The sequence below is a fragment of the Microcebus murinus genome, chromosome X, assembly GCF_040939455.1.
Source record: "Microcebus murinus isolate Inina chromosome X, M.murinus_Inina_mat1.0, whole genome shotgun sequence".
Classification (NCBI taxonomy): Eukaryota; Metazoa; Chordata; class Mammalia; order Primates; family Cheirogaleidae; genus Microcebus; species Microcebus murinus.
In genome coordinates this window covers 50,799,729-50,819,392 of record NC_134136.1, presented here as the reverse complement: position 1 = coordinate 50,819,392, position 19,664 = coordinate 50,799,729, and the positions used below count along the sequence as shown (strand labels likewise).

The following is a 19,664-nucleotide window of genomic DNA, read 5'->3' as shown; positions in this document are numbered from 1 at the left end:
TGAATCTAGGGGCTCCTGTGTTAGGTGTATATATATTTAGGATTGTTATATCTTCTAGTTGAACTGACCCCTTTATCATTATATAATGACCATCTTTGTCTTTTTTGGCATTGTTGATTTAAAATTTATTTTATCTTTTTGTGACTGGTTTATTTCAACTTAGCATAACGGTCTCAAGGTTTACATATGTTGTAGCATGTGTCAAATTCATGGATACAGAAAGTAGAATTGTGGTGGCCAGGAGCTGGAAGGAAGGAAAAATGGGAAGTCATTGTTTAGAGTTTTAGGTTTGCAAGATCAGAAGAGTTCTAGAAAGGGTTAGTGGTGATAGTTTCACAACAATATTAATATACTTAATGCCATGAACTGTACACATGAAAGATGGCAAAATTTATGGTATGTGTATTCTTTGCCACAATTAAAAGTTTTTTTAAATGAATGAATGATGTAAACAAAATGTAGTCTATCCATTCAATGGAGTATTATTCACCATAAAAAGGAATGAGGTATTAATACATGCTACAACATGGATGAACCTTGAAAACATTATGCTAAGTGAAAGAAAACAGCCACAAAAGGCCACATAGCATATTATTTCACTTATATGAGATGTCCAGAACAGGCAAATCTATAGAGACAAAGTAGATCAGTGGTTTCCAGAGACTGAGGGGAGGAAGGAACCGGGGGTGACTTTTAATAGGTATAGGGTTTCCCTTTAAGATGATGAAAATTTTCCAGAGTTGGATAGTAGTGATGGTTATACAACCTTGTGAATATACTAAAACCCACTGAATTAATTGTACACTTTAAAACTGGGAATTTTTATGCTATATTACGTGAAATTTTATGTCATATGAATTAGGTTTAAATAAAAAAATTAATGTAAAAATGAAAAAAAAATTATTTTATCTGATATGAGAATGGCTACCCCTGCTCGCTTTTGGTTTCTATTTGTGTGGAATATGTTTTTCCACCCCTTTACCTTGAGTCTGTGAGAATCTTTGCAAGTTAAATAGGTTTCTTGGAGACAACATAATTTGGGTTGTGTTTTTTTTATCCATTCACCCAGTCTATATCTTTTAAATGGGGCATTAAGACCATTTATGTTTAATGAGTGTAATGATATGTGAGATACAGTTCTGTTCAACATGTTGATTGTTACTGAGTTCTTTTGTTTTCTTCCTTGTGTTACTATTTTATAAGCGTGTGAGCTTTAACTTTTGGGTGTTTTTACACTTATGGGTATCAACTGTTCTGTTCCATATATAGAGCACTTTTAAGCATATCTTATAGAACAGGTCTAGTAGTGACAAATTCCCTTAGTGTTTGCTTGTCTGGGAAAGGCTTTATTTCTCCTTCATTTATGAAACTGATTAGTTCTGCAGGATACAAAATTCTTAGCTGGCAGTTATTCCGTTTAAGAAGACTAAATATGGGACCCCAATCCCTTTGGGATTGTAAGGTTTCTGCTGAGAAGTCTGCCATTAGTCTGAAGGGTTTTCCTTTGCAAGTTACTTAATGCTTTCTTCTAGCAGCTTGTAGAATTTTCTCCTTCATTGTCACTTTTAATAATATTAATATCTTGATAGAGATAAGAAAGGAGACTGCATGCATAAAACAAAACAGGATTAAAGAAAAAGGGAATGTTCAAAGAACAAAACTGCAGGGCTCTTAGGAATTAAAAACTGGATAGAATGAATGAAAAAATATATACAAATAAAATGAAAATAAAACTAGAAAATAAAGTTGGAGGAATTAGAGCAATATTAAAATAACTAAGGTCTGGCCAATAAGTGGATTATATACTTTGTAAAGGAAATAGGCTATCCTTCACTCCTCATTTCTCCTTCCCATTGCTGGAATGAAAAGCTGTGGTCACTGTCTAGTTTGAACATGGACAACATGCTAAGGTAATTGTTAGCAAAATTTTTCTGTAAAGGCCCAAATGTAAAAATATTTTAGACTTTGTGAGCGATAAAGCCTCTGTCCTAGCTACTCAGTGTCGCTGCTATAGCTCAAAAGTGGCCTTAGATGATAAGGAAACAAATGGGTATGGCAATGTTCCAATAAAACTTTGTGTGCCGACACTGAAATGTATAATTTTCATGTGTCATGAAATATGCATTTGTTTTTTTCAACCATTTAAAAATATAGGCCAGGCGCGGTGGCTCATACCTGTAATCCTACCACTTTGGGAGGCCGAGGCAGGTGGTTGGCTCGAGGTAAGGAGTTCAAGACCAGCCTGAGCAAGAGCGAGACCCTGTCTCTACTATAAATAGAAAGAAATTAATTGGCCAACTAATATATATAGAAAAAATTAGCCAAGCATGGTGGCGCATGCCTGTAGTCCCAGCCACTCGGGAGACTGAGGCAATAAGATTGCTTGAGTTCAGGAGTTTGACTTTGCTGTGAGCTAGGCTGATGCCACGGCACTCACTCTAGCCTGCGCAACAAAGCAAGACTCTCTCAAAATAAATAAATAAATAAATAAATAAATAAATAAATAAATAAATAAAATATATAAAGGCCACTCTTAACTCATTGCCATAAAACAAAAAATCAAGCAGTGGGTGGGATTTGGCCTAAGGAATATAGTCTGCAGGACCTTACCCTAGGGAATGGCAAAGCAATATGATAGAAGAAAGCTGGATTCATGGAGCAGAGCTACCTACCTGAACTGGGCTCTAGACCACAGCAGAAGAGAAATATACTTCTATTTTGCTTAGGCCAGTATATATTATACCTCTGTCATAATGACTTAGTCCAAATCCTATTAAAAATAAGGTACTAATAAATTCTCAGAGAAACTGAAGTTAAATAATTATTAATAAGCTTCTAAAGCATTTGGTAGGGTGGAGGGCGGAGAGTACACATATCCTATAGCCTAGCAATTCTACTTCTAGGTAAAAAAAAACCTAGAAAATCTCTTCCATATATAAATAAGGAAACTAGCATAAAAGTATCCATTGCTGCATTGCTTGTAACAACACAATTCAGGAGCCACCTTAGTGACAATCGATTTAATCGATGAATAAATTACATTATATTCATTCAATCAAATACTACAAAGTTAAAATGAATGAACTAGAGCTATCTACACAGAAAGTTTTGCAAACATAAGGCTGAACAAAAAAAAGTAAGCTGCAAAATAATAAATATAAGATGACACCACTTATATAAAATTTTAAAAAGGAAAAACAATACTAAATATTAGTTATGGATATATACACATTATAAGTATATACATATGCATGGAAATATGTATCAAATTCAGGATAGTGGTTATCACTAGGGAGGTAGGGAGAGAAGAAAATAGGATCCTGGAATAGTATAGAAGGTGCTTCAACAATATATGTAATGTGTTATTTATTTCTGAAAAATCAGAATGAACAAAATTAAATTCTTTTTGAGTGAATATTGAATTCCTGAATATATGCATCAAATATCCTGATATTTGGTATATTTTCCATTTCATCTACAGGTTTACATTCACAAAGATTTCCTGGCTAATTATTCAAGGCTAGCTAACATAAGAGCAGTAATAAATTCACTCACTCTCCTCCTGTTTATACTTCAAACAAGGTTTCTAACATGAATATCCAAGAATGGCAAAGAGGCATTTCTACTAGTAAAGTTCCCCGACACAATTAATTAATGAGAATATATTATTTGTATCGTGTGGATCTATAAACATTATTAGCAGATAGTGGGCACTGCCATCAGGAACTAGTACCTCAAATAGGGAAGAGTGGATGTTGCTGGGTCACATCTGCTCTACTTACAGTGAACTCTGATGGTTCGTTTATGGTAAAAATGAACAATAATGGTGATAAGGACATGGAAGAAACCAAGCTAAAGAAAATGGCAGTGAGTGTAACAGAAAGGCAACTTACTTTTGAACAAAAGCTAATTGTAATAAAAAGCTGAATTTGCTCAGTGTTATCTAGGTGTTTTAACTGCACATTTATAGTTACATTTTTAACTCTATTTTTACTTAAAATTCCTATAGAAAGCAATCCCAAAACACCCATCAATAAGAAACTGCATAGAAAAATTGCAGTATATTTATAAAATGAAATATTCATGTCAATGAAAAGAATAAATTACTGAGACACACAAAAACATGAATGAATCTTAAAAACATCATGCTGAGTGAAAGAAGTCAGACATAGAACAGTACACGCTGTCCGATTTCATTTATATGAAGTTCTACAATAGGCAAAATAAAGCTATGGTAGCATAAACCAGAACAGCAGCTGTGGGTAGGGAAGGATTTGCCAGAAAGGAACAAGCAAATGTTATTTATCTTGGTTGGGGTAGTGATCACATGGGTACATACATTTGTTGAGCAAACAAAAACTTTCATTGACTTACATATTTAAACCATATGCATTTTATTATATAAATTATCCATCAATAAAGCTGATTAAAGAGACATCTGCACCCCCTTGTTGATTGCGGCACTATTCACAACAGCCAAGGTATGGAACTACCCTACATGTCCAACAACAGATAAATGGATAAAGAAAATACACCATATAGCCGGGCGTGGTGGCTCACACCTGTAATCCTAGCACTCTGGGAGGCTGAGGCGGGCGGATTGCTCAAGGTCAGGAGTTCAAAACCAGCCTGAGCAAGAGCGAGACCCTGTCTCTACTATAAATAGAAAGAAATTAATTGGCCAACTAATATATATAGAAAAAATTAGCCAGGCATGGTGGCGCATGCCTGTAGTCCCAGCTACTCGGAGGCTGAGGCATTGCTTGAGCCCAGGAGTTTGAGGTTGCTGTGAGTTAGGCTGACGCCACCGCACTCACTCTAGCCTAGGCAACAAAAGTGAGACTCTGTCTCAAAAAAAAAAAAAAGAAAAGAAAAGAAAATACACCATGGAATACTAGTCAGCCATAAAAAGAATGGAATCCTGTCATTTACAGCAACATATACAGAGCTAAAGAACATTATGTTAAGTGAAATAAACCAGGAACAGAAAGTTAAACACCACATGTTCTCACTCTTATGTGGAAGCTAAAAATAGTTGATCTCATAGAAGTAAAAAGTATTAATAGACTACAGGATACTAGAGTCTGGGAAGGGTAGAGGCAAGGGAGGGATAGGGAGAGATTTGTTAAAGGATACAAAATTGCAGCTACATAGGAAGAATAAGTTCTAGTGTTCTACACCACTATAGGATGACTATAGTTAACAATAATATATAGCTTCAAATAGGTGGAAGGAGTATATTGAATGTTCTCAACACAAAGAAATGATAAATGTTTGAGATGATGAATATGCTGATTATCCTGGTCTGATCAATATACATTATACGTATGAAAATATCACTATGTACCCCATAAGTATGTACAATTATTATGTATCAATTAAAGAATATATAAAGAGAAAGGAAATGTAAACTCTATGAATAAATAAAATAAAACTTATTAAAAATAACTATAGGAAGAACAGTATTATGAGTCTCAAAACTCTCTGCCATGGACACTGCAAACTGGTAGCCTACAGGTCAAAATCAGTCCACAGTTGTGTTTCATTTGGACTCAATATTTAACTGAATTTGTTGTCAACACTTGAAAATTAATATTAAAGCTTTTTTTAAAGAAAGTCAAGCTTCTCCTAAAAAATCTTGATATCTTACAACATTAGGCCAGCATTTTTGCATGGCAATAACTTCATGGTATACCTGCCCCATTAAGCAAAGCATGATGATGTGGTTTAGATATTTGGCCCCTCCAAATCTCATGTTGAAATCTGATCCCCTATGTTAGAGGTTAGGCTTGGTGGGAGGTATTTGGGTCATGGGGGCTGATCTCTCATGAAAGGCTTAATGCCCTCCTCTCATCACTCTATTAGTTCACACAAGAGCTGGTTGTTTAAAGAAGCCTGACACTTCATCCTGCCTCTCTTGCTCCTTCACTAGCCATGTGACATGCCTGCTTCTCCTTCACCTTCCGCCTTGACTGGAAGCTCCCTGAAGCCCTCACCAGAAGCAGATGCTGGCATGATGCTTCTTGTACAGTCTGGAGAACTGTGAGCCAAATAAACCTGTCTTCTTTATAAATTACCCAGTCTCAGATATTCCTTTATGGCAATGCAAAATGGACAAATACAAATGTACTCCACATTCTCCACAGCTCCTATCACAAAACATTGTCTTACACCAGATCACTGAGTGTGATATGGCAGAGCAAATTGTTACAACTAATAGAAATCGGGAAATCGGGGAGAAAATGGGAGTGGAAAAGTTGGTGGGTTCAAATTTACACATAGTAAATTTGAAATGTCAAAAGGATATCACACCAAAAACATTCAGTAGCCAGTTGGAAATTCAAAACTGAGGTTCAAGAGTAGTCAAGCCTAGACACATGGATTTGAAGCACAAATTGAAATAACACCTCTTGATCACCTACCATAGGATAGTTACTATACTAGGAACTTTCCCAGGTGACATCTACATAGTTGAAGACACAGAAGTGAATTCCATTACTAAGAATGTATTAATATAAGGAAAAAGCGAATGTTGAAGACAGGACCTAGTGGAAGAAATGTAAAAATTTTAAGGATTTTAGAAAAGATGAGAATTGAAGTGTCACAAGACAGAAATGGTTACAGATGGAAGAGCAAGAAAAGGTAGTTCACAGAGCCAGAAACCAAGAGATGAGAGAATTTAAAGATATCAACAGTGTCAATTACTAGAGAAAGCAAGGAATATGAAAACTGAGAAACAGATGATTAAACAGGGAATTAAAAGGTCACTGGCCAGAGCAGACTTGAATGATTTCAGTACAGTACTGGGAATGGAGGTAAGACTACAAGAGGTTAAAGAGTAACAGGGTGGTTAATACATAAGAAGGAAGTGGGAGAAGGAAGAAGGAACATAAAGAAATAACCATTCCTAATATTGAAAGCCCATCAGCAAAGTCCCCTGGGTGATACAATAGATCATTTCCATGTTCATCACCTTACATCTCTGCTCCAAGGACTCAGGGACAGAGCAAATATAAGTCGTGTCCCCATCTTCTTAGAGCTCACAGTCAAGTGAAATGCTATCAGGTAACAGTCACTTTGAGGGTGGGATAAAACAGTAATGCCAAACAAAAGGATAACAAAAAAAGACAAGAAGAAGAAATCAAAATGACAGTAATAAAATTTTTTCAAAAAGAACAAAACTGAAAAGCCTCCAATTTATTTTTCAAAGTTATCGTAATCCCTATTCCAAGCTGACAAAGATAGCACCCACACACGTAAACATCAGACCAATTTTACTTTCAGCATAAGCGCAAAAATCCCATATAAAGTACCAGCAAAGTGAATCCAACAGCATATAAAAAATATATCATTACCAAATGCAGTTTATTTCAGGAATTTAAGGAATATAATGAAGCCTATTCATATTATTCATCACATCAGTAAAGCAAAGGAAGAAAACATTGTGTTTATAAATACAAAAGGCAAAATTACATTTGATTAAATTCAATTTTTAAAAACAGAATAAAAAATCTCTTAATAAACTTGAAATAGAAGGACACACACACACACACACATACACACACACATATATATATATATATATTTTTTTTTTTTTTTTTTAAGAGACAGGGTCTTGCTCTGTCACCCAGGATGGAGTGAAGAGGCACAATCACAGCTCACTGTAACCTCAAACTCATGGGCTCAAGTGATTTTCCTGCCTCAGCCTCCCAAGTAGCTAGGACTACTGGCATGCACCACCATACCTGGCTAATATATATGTATTTTTTTGAGACAAGATCTCATTCTGTCACCTGGGCAGTGGTGTGATCATAGCTCACTGCAGTCTCGAACTCCTGGGCTCTCGAAATCCTCCCACCTCAGCCTCCTGAGTAGAGCTACCACACCCAGCTAATTTTTATTTTATTTTTGTAGAGATAGGGTCTTGCTATGTTGCCCATGCTGGTCTTGAACTCCTGGTCTCAAGCAATCCTCCCACCTCAGCCTCCAGAGTGCTGGGATTATAGATATGAGGCACCACACCCAGCAAAAAATATTTCTTAATCCAAATGCCAATATCTTACTTCAGGGTAAAACACTAGAAGCATACTCCTTAAAGTCAAGGACAAAACAAGAATATCTCCTACAATCAATATTATATACGCTTTTCTAAAAGTGCTATTAGTAAAACATAAAAAAATAAATTTTAAGCATAACTATTAAAAAGGATACACAGGCTGGGCATGGTGGCTCAAGCCTATAATCCTAATATTCTGGGAGGCCAAGGTGGAAGGATCCCTTGAGCTTAGGAGTCTAAGACCAGCCTGAGCAAGAGGAAGACTCTGTCTCTACTAAAAATAGAAAAAAAATCAGCCAGGCATGGTGGTGCACACCTGTAGTTCCAGCTACTTGGGAGGCTGAGGCAGGAGGATTGCTTTAGCCCAGGAGTTTGAGGTTGCAGCAAGCGAGGCTGACACTATGGCACTCTAGCCCAAGTGACAGAGCCAGACTCTGTCTCAAAAGAAAAGATATACAATTATAATTTTTAGAAATTAAATAAATATTTGTCTTCCTAGAAATGCCAACAGAATCAATCAACTGAAAAATCTAAGAGAATAAATGGCTATATAAAAATATACAAAATCTATAACTTTCCTATATAACAGTAACAACCTGTGAAAAAATATAATGGGGGAAAAGACCCCATTTACCTTACCAACATATACATGAAATAATATTTGAAGAAAATGACATGAACCTATGCTCCTTTTTCTCTCTAGATTTGAACCACCAAGGAAGCTATAACATTGAGGAGAGTAGTCACGAGAATTTCAGGGAAACTTAACTGGAGTCCCAATCACACAGTGCCAGAAGGCCTCATTACCTCTGGACTTCAATTAATAGGCACCAAAAATACTTTTATTTTTTAAATCAATTTCAATGGTGATTCTGTTCCTTGCAACTGAAAAATCCAAAATGATGCAATATATATATATATATATATATACATATATATATACATATATATATACATATATATATATATGTATATATATATTATAGTAATACTCAACCCAAACTGCGCATTAAAATTACCTGAGGAGCTTCTAAAAATAATCATGCCTGCATCTCACACTCAGAAGTCTGTTTCAAACGGTCTGAGATTTTAGCACTGGCATTTTTTAAAAACTTTCCCCTTGTAATTTTAATATGCAGTTAAGGTTAAAGGCCAGGACTATATGATGTATATGTTAGGTATACATAAATGGTTGGAAGGAAAATACATCAAAAAGTCAAGAATGATAATTCTTATGTGTTGGGATTGCAGATTTGGTTTTTGCTTTAAATGAATTAAATATTTTTTTAAGATTTTTATTTTGTTACTAAGTCTCCTTCTGGGGTCATTATGTATCACCTAGTGAAATAATAATAAAATGTATATATTTTCCTTTACTGGATTTAATTACAAAAGTAATAAAAGCTCAAAGTAATAAATTTGAAAAGGACAGAGTGTAAAATGCAAAAAAGTGAAAATTCCCTTAAGCAAAAGTGATATATTACTTCTTTTACACTTTTCTGTTTCCTACAAAGAACAAATATAACTTTTATCCTAAGAAACAAACTATTTTTAATAAAGAAAACAATATATGGAAAGTAAGTGGTACAGAGCCCAAATTACTGCATGCAAAACAATTCCTTCTCATCTATACAATTGAAGATTAGGAAGCAAAGGCTGCATAAAAGATAAGAAAATCCAACTTTTTCAGTGCCATGTGCTAAGTGAGGACTGGAATCTCAATCAAGAGTATGCATAGGAAAAAAAAAAAAAAAAAAAAGAGTATGCATAGGCCGGGCGCAGTGGCTCACGCCTGTAATCCTAGCACTCTGCGAGGCCGAGCATGGAGGATGGCTTGAGCTCAGGAGTTCAAAACCAGCAAGAGCAAGAGCGAGACACCATCTCTACTAAAAATAGAAAGAAATTAGCTGAACAACTAATAATATATAGAAAAAATTAGCCGGGCATGGTGGCGCATGCCTGTAGTCCCGGCTACCTGGGAGGCTGAGGCAGCAGGATTGCTTGAGCCCAGGAGTTTGAGGTTGCTGTAAGCTAGGCTGACACCACGGCACTCTAGCCAGGCAACAGAGTGAGACTCTTGTCTCAAAAAAAAAAAAAAAAAAAAAAAAAGAGTATGCATCTTTCTTTACGATGATCCTGGGTCTATGGAAGGATCATTTGTCTAAAAAGCATGCTATGTAGGTTAGACACAATCAAGTACATACAACAGGCAATGTATGTGCAGCACTTCTCTCTGGTTGAGTTTTACTTTCGATATTTGATTTTATATAAATGCTTGATATAACAGGACTTTTGATTAAATGTAATTGTCATGGCAAGTAATTTTATGTCTTATTCCAAAGCAGAATTTTCCTTGATATTCAATTTATTCCAATGTTGTTTATAAAATATAAATTCATTAAATTTATAAAACTGATATAAATATAATTAAAAATGTATAATTATATAATTTTATATAATTTATAAGTTTATACAATGCATATTTTATAAACCAGCATTTATTCCTAATTTATTCTATAAATGTGTAACTTTTTGTAATTTTTATAAATATAATTTATAATACAGAATATATTTAGAAAATATTAAGCTTACAAATATGAATAATTTTATAATATGAATATATAATTTATAAAATTTCCAAATATAATTTTATTTCTAAAATAAATTATTTCATAAGTGATTGAAGGAAGAGGGAGAAAGGAGGCATTCTGAGGCATTTCTTTCTGTATTCCTGTTTTCCCATTTTGATCTCCAGAAGTCAAAAGGAAAAATTCAATCAATAAGGGATGAATAGACTTCCTCACTGTACATGCCTCAGTGGACTATTCTAAAGCCATAGGAACTAGACGCATTCTAGGGACTCACTAAATAACAGACAGATGGGGAAACAGGGAACCTGTTTTTTGTTTTTTTTTTTTGAGACAGAGTCTCGCTTTGTTGCCCAGGCTAGAGTAAGCGCCATGGCATCAGCCTAGCTCACAGCAACCTCAAACTCCTGCAAACCTCAAGCAATCCTGCTGCCTCAGCCTCCCGAGTAGCTGGGACTTCAGGCATGTGCTACCATGCCCAGCTAATTTTTTCTATATATATTTTTAGTTGGTCAATTAATTTCTTTCTATTTTTAGTAGAGACAGGGTCTCGCTCAGGCTGGTTTCGAACTCCTGACCTTGAGCAATCCACCCGCCTCGGCCTCCCAGAGTGCTAGGATTACAGGCGTGAGCCATCACGCCTGGCCCAGGGAACCTGTTATTACATTTAACTGCTCCGTTCCTTCCACAGTAAATAGTTGAGCTTCTTTTACTTGTGGTAACAGAAAGCAGTAACAGCATATATACAATAAAATAATATATCAATGCTTCTCTAAGACTTTGAAACTCATAAAATATATTATCCAAACAATCTAGAAATTGTTTTTATGGTGTATCAATGGAGTACAACATATTCCACTAGCATGTCAACAAATTTTCAGGCCCTGTGAGAGACACTGGGGAATTATTTAAACCATTCTGTTCGGTTAGTTGGGCTTTTTCTTCTTACAAGTTTTTTTTTTTTTTTTTTTTTTTTTTTTTTTTTTTTTGAGACAGAGTCTCGCTTTGTTGTCCAGGCTAGAGTGAGTGCCGTGGCATCAGCCTAGCTCACAGCAACCTCAAACTCCTGGGCTCGAGTGATCCTACTGCCTCAGCCTCCCGAGTAGCTGGGACTACAGGCATGTGTCACGATGCCCGGCTAATTTTATATATATATATATATATGTTGACCAATTAATTTCTTTGTATTTATAGTAGAGACGGGGTCTCACTCTTGCTCAGGCTGGTTTTGAACTCCTAACCTCGAGCAATCCGCCCGCCTCGGCCTCCCAGAGAGCTAGGATTACAGGCGTGAGCCACCGCGCCCGGCCACAAGTTTTTTTTTTTTCAAGCTGGACACCATTGATTGGAACTTACAAGGTTTTTCTTTAATTCAATTGTAAAAGTTAGATATTTCTGAAGGCTGTTCCTGGTTCATAAAACCATGTGACCAGCAGGGAGGAAGATGCTTGGTTTATTATGTGTTTATTCAATATATTCAATAAATATTAAGTTATTTAAACGGAAGATCTAGAGAAAAGCACTGCTTTACACCACTTCCAGTTATAAATTTAATCTGTCAGGCATTTTTATTCACTCTGAGTCTTATGGAATTGTCTTTTTTTCTAAGAAATCTAATATAGACTAATATAGACTAATAGACTTTTGAGAATAATATAACCAAATACCTGTGTTTTCAGTATACAGAACTGAGCATTATTAATGTTGTCAATGCTTCTACTTTTTATACACACACACATGCACACACAGAATGTTTTTCTACAGCCAGCTCATACTTATTCTTGAAAACAATGTATTAGATTTTCAGGAATTTTGCCAGCTAGTTGCTGAAACTTTAACATTGAAATTGGCCATGATGGGAATATTACAGTATGGAAATTCTCAAACACTGTAAGTTAGGTTTTGTTTTTGTTTTTTTTTTTTTTAAATTCCTGGTGAAACCATTGTTAAACATTTATCAATATACTACTCTTTTTTTTTTTTTTTTTTTTTTTGAGACAGAGTCGCTTTGTTGCCCAGGCTAGAGTGAGTGCCGTGGCGTCAGCCTAGCTCACAGCAACCTCAAACTCCTGGGCTCAAGCGATCCTCCTGCCTCAGCCTCCCGAGTAGCTGGGACTACAGGCATGCACCACCATGCCCAGCTAATTTTTTCTCTATATATTAGTTGGCCAATTAATTTATTTCTATTTATAGTAGAGACGGGGTCTCGCTCTTGCTCAGGCTGGTTTGGAACTCCTGACCTCGAGCAATCCACCCGCCTCGGCCTCCCAGAGTGCTAGGATTATAGGCGTGAGCCACCGCGCCTGGCCAATATACTACTCTTCATATATAAAAGAAAGAAAACCTTATAGGTAAAATGAGATCATCAATCCCATTGTCCATCACCCTTCTCAAGGGCAGTAGCCACCATGAATTTGGCATGCATTATTCCAGAACATCTTCTACACTTTAAATGTACTTACACGTATACATTAACAACATAGAGTTTAGTTTGGGCATATTTTAAAATGTATATATAGGTACACATAATACAACTTGCTTTATTCGCCCAACATCATGTTGCATATGAATCTAGATCATTCCTTTCATCTGCTATATAGAAGTCTATCATATCATAATCATACCTTATTTTATCTATCTATACTCCTATTAATGAACACTTAGATTATTTCCAATTTTTTTACCATTAGAAACAATGCCAAGATGGATAGTCCTTGTTTATATGTACAAGAGTATGTCTAGGTATATACTCAGAAATGTAATTGCTGGATTGTATGCATGTTGCCACATTTACCAGATATTATCAAATTCTTCTCTCAAGTATCTAAAAACCAAATTACACTTCTACCCAACAATACAGAAGAACTCTTTGCTCCACATTTTAACCAACATTTGGTACTGTCGGACTTTTAATTTTTGTCAGTCTGATAGGTTAAAAACGACATCTCATTGTGCTTAATTTGCATTTGCTTACTTGTGATGATCATTTTTTCTTCATATTTATTGGCCATTCATGTTTTCTACTCTATGAATTTCCTTCCTTTTCCCACTTTTCTTCTGGATTGCTTGCTTATTTTCTTCTTAATATACAGGAGTTCTCAACACAGTCTTTATATTAATACTTGTCTTTTCACTTTGTTTACTGTAAGTTTATTTGCTTTCTGTGTGTATGTGTGTGTATTTGTGCATGTGTAGGTGCTGTTGGACAGAGAGGTAGGTGGACTGAGTCTCTGTGGGCTCTTTGAGGATGTGGTCTATGAACCTAATGATCAGAGGGCTTGTCTCCCTTGCCTAGGGTGACAGCTAACCCAGAACATATAGATTCCAAGGTCATAAGCTCCGACAGCAGGTCTAGAACCTTCAGACTTACTCTCTGCTCCAGCCAAACTGAATTTTTTTTCAGTTGTTCAAAGATACCACATTGTCTTGACTCCAGGCCTCTGTCCATGCTGTTCTCTCTGCCTGGCATACTCTTCAGTGTCTTAACTGTCCATGCCCCCAGGGAACACTTTACCTTCTCTCTCTTAGCATTCACCACACTGCATTGCAATAACCTATTAGCTTGTCTGTCCCCTCCACTGGATGGCGAGCACTGACATGGAAAAGAAGGCTCTTTTTCTGCCTTTGCAGCCCCAGCACCTAGCAGAAGGCTTGATGTTGAGCAGTTGATCAAAAAATATTTGTTGAATGAATGAGCAAGTAAGTATAGTAAGGCAAGGGGCAACCATAATGAGGACTGGAAAACGTTTCTAATCCATTCATTCAACAAACCTTGGCACTCACCAGGCACCTACTAGTGATACAGTGCCTTACCTCACTTAGCTTACGGACAAATGGGGCAGACAGACTTACAACCTGCCAAACACCGTACACTGACATCAGAGTCTTAACAGAGAGAAGCACCAAGTACTGTGAGCATGTGGAGGGAGCATCAATTCCAGCCAGGGGTGGGAAGGAATTTGGGGGCATGCCCCTTTCACAGATGGAGGTAAGCCAAGAAAAGATGATTGTTCAGTAATCAGCTCCTTGATTAAAAGTGTAAGTGAAGGCCGGGCGCAGTGGCTCACGCCTGTAATCCTAGCACTCTGGGAGACCGAGGTGGGCGGATTGCTGTAGGTCAGGAGTTCAAAACCAGCCTCAGTGAGACCCCATCTCTACTATAAAAATAGAAAGAAATTAATTGGCCAATTAATATATATATATATATATATATATATATATATATATATATATATATATATAAATAAATGAAATTTGCCAGGCATGGTGGCGCATGTCTGTAGTTCCAGCTACTCAGGAGGCTGAAGCAGGAGGATCGCTTGAGCCCAGGAGTTTGAGGTTGCTGTGAGCTAGGCTGATGCCACGGCACTCACTCTAGCCTGGGCAACAAAGCAAGACTCTGTCTCAAAAAAAAAAAAAGTGTAAGTGAAAATCTCCCTAGCAATCCCAGGGGCTGCTATTTGGCTTTCTTGGATTATAACAATAAGTAAATTTGACCAAGTGTTTTTCCACCTTGGTTCAGGTTAGAGCAGCACCTACCTCCCAGTACTAGAGCTCGGCCATGTGCCTCCACTCTGCCTGTTGGATAACAGATAACATCCAAGGGGCAGATAACTGCCCCTCCCCTGCTCACTCTTATCTACAGTCATTCCATTTAATTACAAAATTCCTCCTATCCCCACTTTTATCTTCATCCCCACCCCAAAACCTGACTTCTGCACCAACCATCTTTAGGTCAAAATAAACACAGCTGCCCCAATACAACCTGCTCCCACTCAGTGTTTCCCTGGTGCCAGGTTTGTACTAGGCACTGGCAAGGCCCTGAGAACTGAATAATGAGTAGAAACTAGTGTCAAATCCCTTCCGTAAGATAAAGCCTGGAGTGTTCTAGAAACTGATAGAAAGCCAGAGAGATAAGAGCATAAGAAGTGGGAGTACAACATGAATCTAGAGGGACAGGCAATAGAAGGCCACCAGGAAGTTTAAGGCAAGGAAATGATAGGTTTTCTACAAGTATTCTGTTCTTCCATGGCATCTGCCAACTCTCACCATAAAGTCAGTGTTGAATAAAATGTATAATCCAGCCCTTGGAGAGGATCTATGCACATTTGGGATTTTCTGGTAGAAATCCACAGGTAAGAAGAGTTCTGGGGTCTTATTAAAAGGAAACTTCAGTTTGAGGAAGGCAGTCTAAGAAATCACAAGGCTGGGAGAACTATAAACACGTTCCCTACGCTCTATTACCACCCCCTCTCTAGCCCTGCTTTGTTGGCTCTTACTAAATCCCATTTCAAAGCTTTTTTGGTCTCTATCCCCAGAGTAATCAGCATCCAAGAGTTAAGCCTCAGACCGGGCTAAAGAGACATATACAAATTGAAGCAAGGACAAGTTTATCTGTGACTTGCCATCTGGGACTCAGGTACTTGCACCTGCCGGGGAAAACTCTTCACTCCCAGGCCAAGGGACAGCCCACACATGTCTAGTTAGGAGTCATTTCAATTCAGCATTACATCATCGACACAACAAAACAGCCTCCCGGGTCTCTTTGCTATTACTCAAACATCTGTTTCCTCCTCCCTTCCCTTGCCGCCTCTTGGGGTCAGGAGCCCTCCTTTGCACATGGCTCCCTTTCTGAAAAATCAATCATTCTTATTTATTTTCCTGGAACTAGAGAAGAGTTGCAGGGTCTGGCGCACTCCCTCCTGGGATCCACCCCTCTGAACTGTTCAGGCCTCTGACATTGCAAAGCTGTCGGAGACAGTGGAAGCTTCTCTCCTCCCGGGGACAAGAAATTTTGTCCAAGTTTCAGGTATGCTCCAACTGTGCTCACGATGCCTACTATTTGCTTGAATGCAGGGGTTCTTGCCAAGGGCATGATTTCTTCATCTCTGGTCTATTTAAAGATACAAGAGCATATGTCCGTGATGGCCACATTTTGCAGCCAGCTGAGGTCTCTGCTAGACTAGGGCAGGCAGGCTGCAGCAAGGCAGAGCACCCCAGGTTGACCAGCCCAGAGAACATACCCTTCTCTCAAAACGAGCTGGGGCTTTGGCACAAGAGAATGTGCCTGAGGCCCCTTTTCCTCAGAATAACAAAGCTTACACTGTTTACCGATGAAATGTAATGTTCAAATCAAACAGTAATGGCTAGACACAGTGACTCATGCCTGTAATCCCAGCACTTAGGGAGGCTGAGACAGGAGAATTGCTTGAGGCCAAGAGTTTGAGACCAGCCTGGGCAACACAGCAAGACTCCCATCTCTAGAAAAAAATGTAAAATTTAGCCAGGCATGATGGCACATGCCTGTAGTCCCAGCTACTCTAGAGACTAAGGAAGGAGAATCACTCAATCAGTATTCAAGGTTTAAAGGCTGCAGTGAGTTATAATTGTACCACTGCACTCCAACCTGGGTGACAGAGCAAGACCTTCTTTCTAAAAAAAAAAGAAAGAAAAAAAAAGCTTATCTATATTCAATTTTAGCTCTCCTAAAATATAGAGGCATTATATTTTCATTAGGTGATGTTTACAGTCAGTGCACAGCTTCCTCCAACTCTTTCTGGATCTGATATGAAGCCAATACTTTTCACTACTATTAAAGAAAAACCAAGAAAGAGGAAGTCTAGCTGGGCGCGGTGGCTCACACCTGTAATCCTAGCTCTCTGGGAGGCCGAGGTGGGCAGATTGTTCAAGGTCAGGAGTTCCAAACCAGCCTGAGCAAGAGTGAGACCCCCCATCTCTACTATAAATAGAAAGAAATTGGCCAGGCGCGGTGGCTCATGCCTGTAATCCTAGCACTCTGGGAGGCCGAGGGGGCGGATTGCTCAAGGTCAGGAGTTCAAAACCAGCCTGAGCGAGACGCCATCTCTACCATAAAAATAGAAAGAAATTAATTGGCCAACTAATATATATAATATAACAAAAAATCAGCCAGGCATGGTGGCTCGTGCCTGTAGTCCCAGCTACTCGGGAGGCTGAGGCAACAGGATTGCTTGAGGTTTGCAGGAGTTTGAGGTTGCTGTGAGCTAGGCTGATGCCATGGCACTCACTCTAGCCTAGGCAACAAAGCGAGACTCTGTCTCAAAAAAAAAAAAAAAGAAGTCTGAGGAGCAGTAGTGGATCAAGCAAGTATGCATTTATTTGTAATTCTATACATCGAAAATTCAAACTCACCTCTCCCCTTCTAACTCCCCTTGAATCTGCTGGGAACAAAGATAGCATAAGAAGGAAAAAAATATATAATTCCACTCCCAAAACATAAAGCACCACATTTGCTTCTTTCTTACTTATGTAAAATAACTGGGTCTGATACTAACAGAGAGGATGCACTCCAAAGCCTTTTTGTTTTGTTTTTCATAAAAAGCAGAAACAGCCACCTAACTCCCAGCATGCCATTTGAGCTAACTCAAGACACATCTCATTTCTAAACCCCTTCAACCCATGATTTTCTCTTCACAGGCACATCTCTTCATGTACCTCTACACACTCACACATACTCATAGTTCCCTCTATAAAATGTATCATGAAAGAAAAAAGCTATCAAGATTGTATTCTGTGCTCGCTTCTGCAGCACATATACTAAAATTGGAGCGATACAGAGAAGGTTAGCATGGCCCCTGTGCAAGTAAAAAAACTAAAAACTAAAAATAAATAAATAAAAAGATTGTATTCTAAAGAAGCAGAGCAGGATTACTAAGCTTTACCCTTGAACTCGTTGGGGTTTTCATTTGTTTCCATGTTTCCTACCAAATCCTCACTAAAAGAGGAAGAACTCACTTCTTTGAACATCCCTCCTAGTCTGGGATGCTCAAGCACATCTTCTTTTGACTAATCATTTCTTTGTGCCAGCTTGTCCCATGTGATTGTAACACTGGGTGTCATGATCAAGTCTGACCCTCAGCTGGCCTTGAAAGTGAACCTGTTTTGTGGACCATGGTGAGAGGCATAGTGGTTTTGATATAAACGTAATAACTAGAGGAGTAAATTCTAACTTTGCCAGTGAAAAGAGAAGAGGCATTGCCAGCAAAGAGCCCAAATTAACTCCTATTTTTCATAGGTTGGAGGATCCAAGAGGAGAAGAAGATGCCTTACTGTCTCTAGAGACCTGAAACTAATAATTGCCACTACTTATTGAACACCTCCTATGTCCTAGCAACTTTAAATACATAATCTCATTGGATTTTTAGAACAATCTTGTGAAGGAAGTTGTGCTTTCAGCTCCAAGTCCCCAGTGATCACTAAGGGATAACTTTGATTAAAGCAAGAGAAAATAGGAGACTGGGGCCCCGTCAGCTTGCCACCCTCCCCCATGGCCCCAGTGAAGTTCCTCAGAACTCTCAGCACTCCATGAAACACCGTTCAAAAAACTGGGCAATTCTACTCCCCTCAGTGCACTTTTATCTCCTCAGGTTAGGCCTCTCTTGGGTCTATCTGGCCTCTCCTTTTTTAAAATTTATTAAGTTGAAATTCATATAACAGAAAATTAACCATTTTAAACCTAACAAGTCAGTGGCATTTAGTACATTTATGATGTAACACAACCACCACTTCTATGTAGTTCTAAACTATTTCCATCACTCCAAAAGGAAACCCTGTACCCATTAAGTGATTTTCGCCCTGCCCTGTCCCAGCCTTTGGCAACCACCACCAAGCTGCTTTTTGTCTCTATGGATTTATCTATTCTAGATATTTGACATTAATGAAATCATCATCTGTGACTTTTTGTGTATAGCTTCTTTCATTTAGCATGTTTTCAAGGTTCATCTGCATTGTAGCGTATATCACTACTTCATTCCTTTTCTATGGATAAATGTTATCCCATTTTATGAATGTATCACATTTTGTTTATCCATTCATCCACTGATGGACATTTAGGTTGGCCTCTCTTCTTGATCCTCCACGTCTTACAGTCATGAAATCCTTTAGATTCCATCTGTCGAAGCAAGTGTGGCAGAACCATGTAATCTGTAGGAGACTAGAGTTAGCTCATGGGACCTTTGGACCTGAACCTGTACCATCTTCTA

At 37.9% G+C, this 19,664-nt stretch overlaps 1 non-coding gene across 1 annotated transcript; it reads left to right on the top strand.

Annotated features, from left to right (window-relative positions):
* Positions 1 to 18,195: 18,195 nt before the first annotated feature.
* LOC142866069 (U6 spliceosomal RNA) lies at positions 18,196 to 18,302 on the top strand. Its single transcript, XR_012916138.1, has one exon. It is a non-coding gene; the product is annotated as a U6 spliceosomal RNA (small nuclear RNA).
* The last annotated feature ends 1,362 nt before the right edge of the window (positions 18,303 to 19,664 follow it).